Below are 10,608 nucleotides of genomic sequence, written 5' to 3' on the forward strand. Positions count from 1 at the left end.
TTAACCAAGAAAAGTAGAGAGAAAACCCAAATAAACTCAATTAAAAATGACACAGGAGATATTACAACTGACACCACAAAAATACAAAATATCATTCAAGGCTACATGAACACCTTTATACACATAAACTAGAAAACCTAGAGGAGATGGATAAATTCCTGGAAAGATGCAATATTCCTAGCTTAAATCAGGAAGAATAAGATACCTTGAACAGACCAATAGCAAGCAGAGAGATTGAAATGAAAATTTTAAAATTGCCAGTAAAAAAAGTCCAGGGCCAGAAGGATTCACAGCAGAATTTTACCAGACATTCAAAGAAGAATTGGGAGCAATCCTATTGACACTATTCCACAAGATAGAGAAAGAGGGAACCTTCAGTGAATCATTCTGTGAAGCCAGCATCACTCTAATACCAAAACCAGGAAAGGACACAACCAAAAAAGAAAACTACAGACCAATATCCCTGATGAACAACCCTTCTAGACCTTGGCTTATGCTAGGATTTCATGATGAACAAAAATAAATAGCTGGGACTTAATTAAACTAAAGAGCTTTTGCACAGAAAAAGAAACAGCAGAGTAAACACAACCCACAGAGTAGGAGAAAATCTTCACAATCTATACATCTGACAAAGGACTAATATCCAGAATCTACAATGAACTCAAACAAATTAGTAAGAAAAAAACCAATCTCGTCAAAAAGTGGGCTAAGGACATGAATGGTCTTCTTTTAACAATACACAATTCTCAAAAGAAGATATACAAATAGCCAAAAAACATATGAAAATATGCTCAACATCACTAATGCTCAGGGAAATGCAAACCAAAATCACAATGCGATACCACTTTACTCCTGCAAGAATGGTCACAATCAAAAAATCAAAAAATAATAGATATTGGCATGGATGTGGTGAACATACACTTACAGGCTGCTGGCAGGAACGTAAACTAGTACAACCACTATGGAAAACAGTGTGGAGATTCCTTAAAAAACTAAAAGTAGAACTACCATTTGATCCAGCAATCCCACTTTTAAGTATCTACCCAAAAGTCATTATACGAAAAAGATACTTGCACACAAATGTTTTATAGCAGCACAATTCACAATTGCAAAAATGTGGAACCAACCCAAATGCCTATCAATCAACAAGTGGATAAACAAACTGTGGTATATATATCTATATGGTGGAATAATATTCAGTCATAAAAAGTAATGAATTAATGGTATTCACAGAGACCTAGATGAGATTGTAGACTATTATTCTAAGTGAAGTAACTCAGGAATGGAAAACCAAACATAGTATGTTCCAACTCATAAGTGGGAGCTAAGTTATGAGAATGCAAAGTTGTAAGAATAACACAATGGACTTTGAGGACTCAGGGGGAAAGGCTGGGAAGAGGGTGAGGGATAAAATACTACAAATTTAGTGCAGTGTATACAGCTCAGGTGATGGTTGCGCCAAAATCTCACAAATCACCACTAAAGAACTTACTCATGTAACCTAACACCACCCGTTACCCAAAAATCTATGGAAAGAAAAAATATTTTAAAAAGAAAAGTTTATTTTGCTTAATATGAATAGAGAACATACAATTGTTATTTGAGAAATATGGAAGAGAGAGAGAGAGAGAGAGAGTGTGTGTGTGTGTGTGTGTGTGTGTGTGTGTGTGTGTGTGTGTGTGTTTCACTAGTTACCACCTGGATAATCAGGAGACATCTACCCCTTAAACCATCACAATTGGACCTGGAATGCCAAAGCTCACCTGGAACAGTCCTAGTGAAGCCACTACTTTCCCTCCTCCATTGTGTAATTCTTGGTTGATTATCTCAGATTTCGAGAGAAGTTCCTCTGTGGATTACTGAAGTTCGAGGATTGTCCTGATGAACAAAAGGGGTGTGCCTCCTTGGAAGGGATCAATTTGGTGATAGACATCACTTTCCCTAAAGGGGGATAGGGTAAAGAATTTCACTGTGGCTGTACAAAGAAGGAGTTCTCTGAAAGGAGGACCCATCAGAGGACATGTAGCTGAATGAGGAATTGGAGTGCATCCTTAAATGGGCTCCCTGTGATTCTGGTATACCACAAGGCTTTCAGTGGAATTACAGAGAATAAAGTGAAGACATTGCAAAGGACAGCATGGCCTTCCTACTTCCTCCCTCTCTACTGAGAATCATAGGGAGCTGGTAGCATCTTATTGCAGGGAGTTGCAATCGAGGGATTATAGAAAGTGATCAGCGGCCAGCAAGGGGTGTGTGACCCATGGAGAAGGTCAGAGTCATGGCAAAGGGCATCCGTTGAGAAGCTGCAGCCCCAGGACACAGGTAAAGGATGACAATTCTTGGGAATGAAAGAGGCTAGAGCTTGGGTCACTCAAAGAGGGGTAACTTTAGGACAAATTCAAGAAAGTTTTTATACAGGAGGTAATAAACTTAACATCTTACCCATGCACGCTGAACATGTAAATAGTTTCAAGAAAGGTTTAGATATATTTGACTGATAACATTTTAGGGCTGGAAAGGGATACAGAGATCACCCAGTTCAGTAGTTCTCAACCATGGCTGCACATTACAATCACATGAGGAGGTTTTAAAAAGCCCTGATGTTCAAGTCCCAGACCAATGAATCACAACATTTGGGGTGGAAATTGAGCACTGGGTTTTTTTTTTAACTTTTTATTTTAAAATTGTAGGAAGTTGCAAAACTCATACATACAGTCTCATGTAGCTTTCCCCCAATGGTGGCTATCATCAAAATCAGGAAGTTGACATTGTTACAATGCTATTAACTAGACTACAGATTATTCACTTTTCACCATTTTTACATGCATGCATTTATGTGTTGTGGGGGTATGTGTCTCTATACGATAAAACTAGTATTTTTCACAAAATAAAAGAATAGAGTAGCCATTCTTTTATTCCTTCACTTTCCTAATAAACTTGTTTCATTTTACTCTATGGACTTGCCCAGAATTCTTTCTTGCACTCGATCTAAGAACCTTCTCTTGGGGTCTGGATCTGAACCCTTTCTGGTAATGCTTCTACATACCACCATACCACGTTTGCCTGAGACAGAAAAATACAGCAAGAACATCCATCTAAACTTTGTCTGGAGTCTGGGCCCAGGGGAGCTGCAGCACAGGGAGGGTGTTTGGAGTGGGTGTGGCATGTTAGAACTCTTCAGTGCCTAAGCTCAGCTGGCTTTTGCTTCCTCCTCTGCCTCTGTTCCTGGGACTTGCTCAAGGCTAACAAGGCCACTTCCCACTGTCAGTTCATCAAAAATAATCAGTTAGAGTTGGTTATGTGTGAGGATGAGACTATTCATAACCAGTCTGTCCCCCGTGCCACTGGCTTATTAAGCAGAAATAGACATAGACAGCTGGGTACTCTCTGGGCGACTCTTTTAAATTTCTCTTTGGAGAATGTTAAGCATTCACCAGCAGCCAAGGTTACAAAGCTGAAGTTTTCTCTCCATCCCCAGCATTTCCCAAGGAGGTAAAGGGAATGATCAAAGCTATAATGGGTTTGGCTGCCCTTCTCCAGGAATAGCTGGAGAACAGCTTCTGCTTGGTGAGCAGCCATTTATGCCACCCTGGCGCTGGCAGGTCGCCTCTCCTGAGGGGGGAGCAGGAGCTCAATTATTTACTAGAGGAGGCCATCTCTGGAGAACACAAAGAGCCTTTCGATATGGTTAGCCGTGCAGATCTGAACCCGAATGTTCCTTCCCATTCCACATCGAGAGAAGGGTGGGTTCATTTCCACAATTCTCCTGCAGCAGGAAGACAGAATAGAAACCCAACTTCCCAGACACCAATTCCATTTCCACACAAAGCAGTATAGCCCTATACTGCTTTTACAGTATAACTCCTAAGGGTTCTGCAGCCAGACAGACTTGTTTTGAGTCCCAGTTTCATCACTTATTTTTTCTGGTTAAGGCAGGTAGGTGCCTTAACCTTCCTGCACTACAACTTAGTGACGGAGATGAGTGGAGTAAAACCTCATTCAGAAAGTTCTTTCAAAACTGATGCCATCTGGGAACAATTTGCAGAATGATATTTTTCTTGCATTGATCAAAAAGAGGTAAATTACGCTACGTGTCATCCCAGTGAATCAGGTCCCATCACATGGCCCACATCGTAGGAGACCTTTTCAGATCCTCTAAGATGTTGAGACAAGAAGCCATCTGCTCTTCGAGGGAATGGAGATGGTGAGAGCATCATCAATGACATGGAAATCTGAGAAGTGTCCTATTCATGCCTTTGGAAAAGACTTTTCTGCCTGTCTGGTTTTTATGTTCTTCCCACACTTCAGGAGAAAATAATGTTTTTGCTGACTTCATCTGGTCACCTCTGCAAATCCCCCAATTTCCATTATTCTGTGTCTGCTGTGTACCAGATTCTCTGCTAGGCTACCTGCATGCACTATCTCATTTTGTTCCCATAACTAAACCAATGGAGTCGGTATTATTATCCCATTTTATACATGAGAAAACCAAGATTCAGACAGACTGAGTCAACTGCCCAAGCCAGTAAGCTAAAGCACAATAATTAAAACCTAAATCTGTGTAATTCCACAGCCTATTCCATAGCCTATGTCTGCTTCCCCTAGGAAAGTTCCCGGATACTTCTGGAACAGAATTCTCCTGGGGTGGGTGGTTCACACAACTGACCCACTTCAGTCCCACTCAGCAAAATGAGAACACCATTGACTCTGACAACAAAATGCTGAACTGGAAAGCTCTGCAGTAAAATGTGGTGCAGAACAGAGAAAGAACTACAATGTTCTGCACACAGACGGTATCATGCCAGCATAAGGAAACTACTCCAGCATAACTGGGTTTCAAATGATGCCTTTGAACTATTTATTTTAAATGCCTTAAGAAAAATGGAAACGCTTCTTCATAGAGGAGAGGGCTTGGCATTGCTGGGCTGTTCTGCAGTCAGTAGGCATTTATTGTGCAGCTACAAAATGCTGTACCAAGCCCTTGGCAGTGGAAAGGTGATTAAGACACGATTCCTTTGACAAAAACCTCAAAAGCCCATGTGAAGTTCTCTTATATACAGTAAATCAGAAAATATGTAAAAGTTGAAAACAAAAACAAAATAATAGAAATGCAAGTAAAGTGCTGTTGGCTGTAAACAGAAGCACTTAATAAGTGGTTGTTGTTTCTGTTCTCTCTAATAAGTGTATACAGGTGGCTAAATGCTTTTGTTGAGCTGTGAGGACCTCATTCTGTGGAGTGACTCAGAAAGTCTCTAAGTGGTAGACTGGAAACAGGTGGTGTTCAACGGATGCGGTGCTTCAAGTGTCCCCAGGTATTTAGTTTCAGTAAATTTTACTGTTTAAAAAAATTGTTTTTACTTGCTATTAAGTGTGTTGACCTTGGACAATTTACTTAGTCTCTCTATGCCTTGCTTCCTTTTCTGCAAAATAAAAGTAAGAAAAGTGCTTCCCTCATTGGCTTTTTGTGAACATTAAATGAGATAATATGTGGTAGAAAAGACATTTTTAAATAATCAATTCTTATCAGTTGGTCATTGTTATGAGTTACATCATGCGTAGTTAAGTATTTTTTAAACAATCAAAATTTATTTCCCTATAGGAAGAAGGAGGGACTAAATTGTGAATCGATTATCTCCGCTTTCAGTTATTTCTACTCCTGAGAAAAAGCCTAAGCTCTTAGGCTCCAGAACCACATTCCAAAACTGCGAGCTCTTCCCACATTTTCACATGAGTATGAATCACTTTTGGGTCTCGTTCAAGTGGAGATTCTGACTTGAGGGGTCTGGGGTAAGACCTGAGACCTTGCATTTCTCTTTTTTTTTTTTTTTTTTTTTTTTTTTTTTGAGGCGGAGTTTCGCTCTTGTTACCCAGGCTGGAGTGCAATGGCGCAATCTCGGCTCACCGCAACCTCCGCCTCCTGGGTTCAGGCAATTCTCCTGCCTCAGCCTCCTGAGTAGCTGGGATTACAGGCACACGCCACCATGCCCAGCTAATTTTTTGTATTTTTAGTAGATACGGGGTTTCACCATGTTGACCAGGATGGTCTCGATCTCTTGACCTCGTGATCCACCCGCCTTGGCCTCCCAAAGTGCTGGGATTACAGGCTTGAGCCACCGCGCCCGGCTTGAGACCTTGCATTTCTAACAAACTCCCAGTTGATGCTGGTGCCACTGGTTCTGAATTAAGATACTTGTTTACCTAGTGACAGCAACAAAAATTGTAGCAATGGTGTTCAGAAGTAAATAGCATACTTTTACAGGGCTAGTCTAATGAACCCAAACATACAAAATAAAGGCAAACCTCACAATCTTGTTGCAATGATTTATTAATCTGAGAGCTCATTTTAGGTTGGATTGTCTTCCTCTGGAGCCTTATTCCTAAAAGCTTTCTACGACTTTGAAATGATCATTTTCCTTTTGGAGGTAGCACAATACAGGAGCTAAGAAGAGAATGAAAACCAGGGTCCCTCCCAGGTTTGCATCTCTAGATATGTAAGCTAAGGTAAACTACATAGCCTTTCTTAAGCCTCGGTTTTCTCATTACAAACAGGCGTATACAGAACATCAGCTTGCCTCCTACAGTTGTCTGAGGACTCAGTGAAAACGTTCATGAAGCAGTTATCCCAGTGCCAGTGGCTGGCAGGTAGCAAGGGCACCAGCAACATTAGCTATTTAACCTTAAGGTCTCGAATCCACCCTTCCCTGGAGACTTCTCTTTCCTTACTCTCATGCATCTCTGCATCATGATCATAACCCACAGTAACAAAAAGCCGAGGTTTCACTCTTTGAAATCTGGATGATGGTATTTGTCTGCAATAATATCCTAGGAGTAGAGCTGGATAATTTGGTTTCGGTTTTGTTTGTTTTTGTTCATTTTTCAGACACGGTGAGTCAGAAACATAAGGTTCAGAGGTATTTTTACTTTTTCCAGCCACTAAGAATTCTTGTTGCCAGCAGGGAAATAAAGAAACGCAGAGAAGGGGGAGTGCTAGACTTGCCTGCTCACTACCAAAAACCACTTCTTTCCTTTGAAAAAGGGTCTGTGCAGCCAAAACAAGCAGCTACAGCTGCTAACACTGGGCTGAGAGAAGGCACCAGCCATCCAGGAAAGAGACAAGGCAGCCATCGGCCACCAAAGCTGCTTCAACAGCAGGCAGCTCAAAGAATCCAAGAATGCATCCCAGGAGTGCTGGGTGAGGAAAGACAGTGCTCTTGCCTTGGTATTTGCAGCAAAGTCACAGGCCAGGAAGGTCAAAACCTCGCCGAGAACCATGTGGACAAATGTCCAGGACCTGGTCACTGGCTTCAGACAGCCCACAATTTTATTAAAGAAGGAAGATTGCCAGAAGCAAGGACCAAGACTAGTGGATACAGAGAAAGGTTGAGAGGAAAGAAGAGGAAAATCAAAGAGGCAGAGGTTGAAGGAAGGAAGAGAAAACAAAAGAAAAAGAAAGAAGGAAGATGGGGGGAAATGTATGGACTCTATTTCATGATTACACATTGATTAAACAAGAGAAATCTGTGAAGATGCAAAAACAGGCACTGTGGGTTGCATCCTGGCACCCCTGGCAAAGGAAAACCTCACTTTAAAAGCCGCAAAGAAGAGACGCTCACTCAGAGAGAGACATGATGGGTTTTGGCAGCTTGTCATACTGGGAAGGGAAGAACTGGGTTATGCTATAGTTTGAATGTACCCACTCCTAAAAGTCAGCCAATGTGATAGCATTAAGAGATGAGGCCTTTAAGAGGTGATTAGGCCATGAGAGCTCCTCTCTCAAGCTTGGAATTAAGTGCCCTTATACAGAGGTTTGGAGCAAGGAGTTGGCCCCCACTTGCCCTTCCATGTTCCGCCATGAAGACACAGTGTTCCTGTCTCTGGAGGATGCAGCATGAGGGTGCCATCTTGGAAGCACAGAGCAGCCATCACCAGACACCAAACCTGCTTCTGCCTTGATCTTCCCAGCCTCCAGAACTGTGAGAAATTTCTGTTCTTTACAAATTACCTAGTCTCGGGAAATCTGTTAGCACAGAACAAAAGGACTAAGGTAAGTTACCTTTTCTTAAAGGAAAACTTTGATAAATATTCTTTGTCCTCTATTCCTTTCACCTATACCCCATGAAGCTGGGGGTCGGAGAAGTAAGAGGAGGAACTAAATCTAAGAGGTCAGCAGCCCCTAAGCACCAGTCAGAAGCCTCCAGAACTGTCAATCAAACCACTGTATCTCCAGCCCTGGGTCTGACTTAGGCAATCATCACCTGCCTCCTCTCCAACCTCCACTCTCCATCCTTGCTTGTGAGGTAGTCATGGAATACATCCCATACTCTTTTTCCACCTCTCTCCATCCCTCTTTTTCTTTTGTTTTCTTTCCTTTCTTCCTTTATTCTCCTCTGCCTCCTTGATTTTTCTCCTCATCTTTCCTCTCAACCTTTCTCCTTTCTTTTTATACACTAGTTTTAGTCTTTAGCTCTAACAATCCTGCTTCTTTAACAAAACATTAAACTGAGATCCCAGATTGGCACGCAACCTGATTGCCAGAAACCTGCTCTTCGTGGCCTACTGCAGTTTATCATGCAGCCTTTCTTCCTCTTCTCCCAGCAGTCAGCATCCACATGCTCCTGCTAACAAGTGCAAGGTCAAATGATGAAAACACTAAGAATGCATCCACAAAATCGACAGCATCTCCTCCAGCCACTTTGAATTTTCCCTCACTTACTGAGGAAAATAAAATTCCCATTTGATCTACAGGCCTGCCACCTCTAAGGAGTCATTCCATTTTCTGAAACCCCAGAACTACCGTCTCTACTGCCACCCAGTTCTGTGTTGTGTTCATCAGAGCTGTTGGCTGGTCAGCCAGGTTTTTGAGAATAAAGTTGATTTCAGGCTGAAACAGTCAAAATTAAAACCTCAGGCACTTTGAACAATTCTCTAGTGACTCTTCATAAAACCCAATAAAGGTCTCCATAGAAACACCTTGCAGCCCATTTAGGAGCGTTTTTAGCAATAGCTATCCAGAAAATGTTTACACCCTCCTGAAATAGTCAATCTGACCCCTCTGCTCCATAGCAGCAGACCAAAGGTGACTCATATAATTAGCCAGCTTCTCATAACACATCAGGGTTTTAGCCTGAGATTGTTCTCTGAGAAACATTATGCAAATATTCAGTTGGTATCACCAGACAACAGGAATTTAGTTTGGAAAAGCATAGGGATCGGGAAATCAGAGGAAGTGCTCAGTGTCTCCAACTGGACAGCCAGCTCAGGACTTCTTTGTCAGGGTCCCTGGGGACCTGGCTGAGGTTTTCAACAGGTGAGACTTGATCCTAGTGCAACACCTTGTTCTTACCCAGGGTCTCTTAGATGAGTGACCTTGGCCAAACACTTAAGTGCTCTGAGTTTGTTTGCTCATCATGATAATAACCATAATATTGTCAACCTTACACGGCTGTTGCAAGTGCCCAGAGAAAGAAAAGGTAAAGGACTGTGACCCTCCCAACATGCAGGAGACATGCTGTGGTTTAAATCTCAGTGTGTCTGACACATACTGTGTTTTGTTTCCACTAAGCCCTGGATATAAGATGAGAAACATTATGTTTATTTGCATATTATTATGCGTAATGTGCAAATGTATGCTTTATTTGCACATGTGATTGCTACAGTCTGGGATGCAGTTCCCAACTGGGTAATACACTTGAGCTAAACTCTCCTCAAGCCCAGCTTCAGCCTAGCAGAGAATTTTTAGGGGAAAAGTCTCATCAAAATACACAGCCCTTCTCAGCAATCAGCAAAGAAGCACAGAGTTTCAAAAAGCCTAAACTTCACTCAAATTTCCTCTGGTAGCTCAGGATGGGAATCTGGGGCTCTTCCAAGGGTAAGCAAGCCAGGTATTTTGGCAATTTCACACCACATTCTTGTATTCATCCTTGCCCACTCCCTACCACCCCAACCCCTGTTGCCTGTACCCTGTTCTATAAAGCTCAGGACTCTCAATATTCCAGAAACAGCTAATACCATTAAAAATAGTAATTAATTTTACGGAGCACCTACTAAGGTAAGTCAGGCTCTTCATGATATTTAATATTCATTATGAAACTAAAAGTAGAGTTTATTTTGATTTTTTTTTTTTTTTTTTTTTTTTGCCATTCCCACTTTCTGGTCAAGGAATCGGAGGCCTGAAGAGATGAGGTGACTCACCTAAGGTCATACAACTAAGAAAGGTAGGACAAGATTCAAACCTAGGTCCTCTTACACCAGACCCAGTGCCTGTCCCAAAGTGCCGTCAGTCCCCTTGCTGCTGGAGGGCAGCATGGGTAGCACACCATCCTGCCAGCCCCCCTGTAGCCAGGCCAGACTCTCAAAATGCAAAACTTGCCAGACAGGCAGGAATGCAAATGTGCACACAGCCTGAAGTAGATCTGCCCTGACAGAAAGTCACCCAGGTGGCCACTTGGCCATGGAATGTGCCCAGCTTGATAAGAAGGCAAATGCCTGGCGTCTTATGGGGCCAAGGGGCGTATCAGGTTTCATTTCTGAGCTGTGGCAAGGCAGAAGCTGTATGAGGTCTTTGCCTGCCGGGACTGGCTGGCCCTGATGCCTACAGCCTGCCTGGCA

Source organism: Saimiri boliviensis, chromosome 6 (assembly GCF_048565385.1).
Source record: "Saimiri boliviensis isolate mSaiBol1 chromosome 6, mSaiBol1.pri, whole genome shotgun sequence".
NCBI lineage: Eukaryota > Metazoa > Chordata > Mammalia > Primates > Cebidae > Saimiri > Saimiri boliviensis.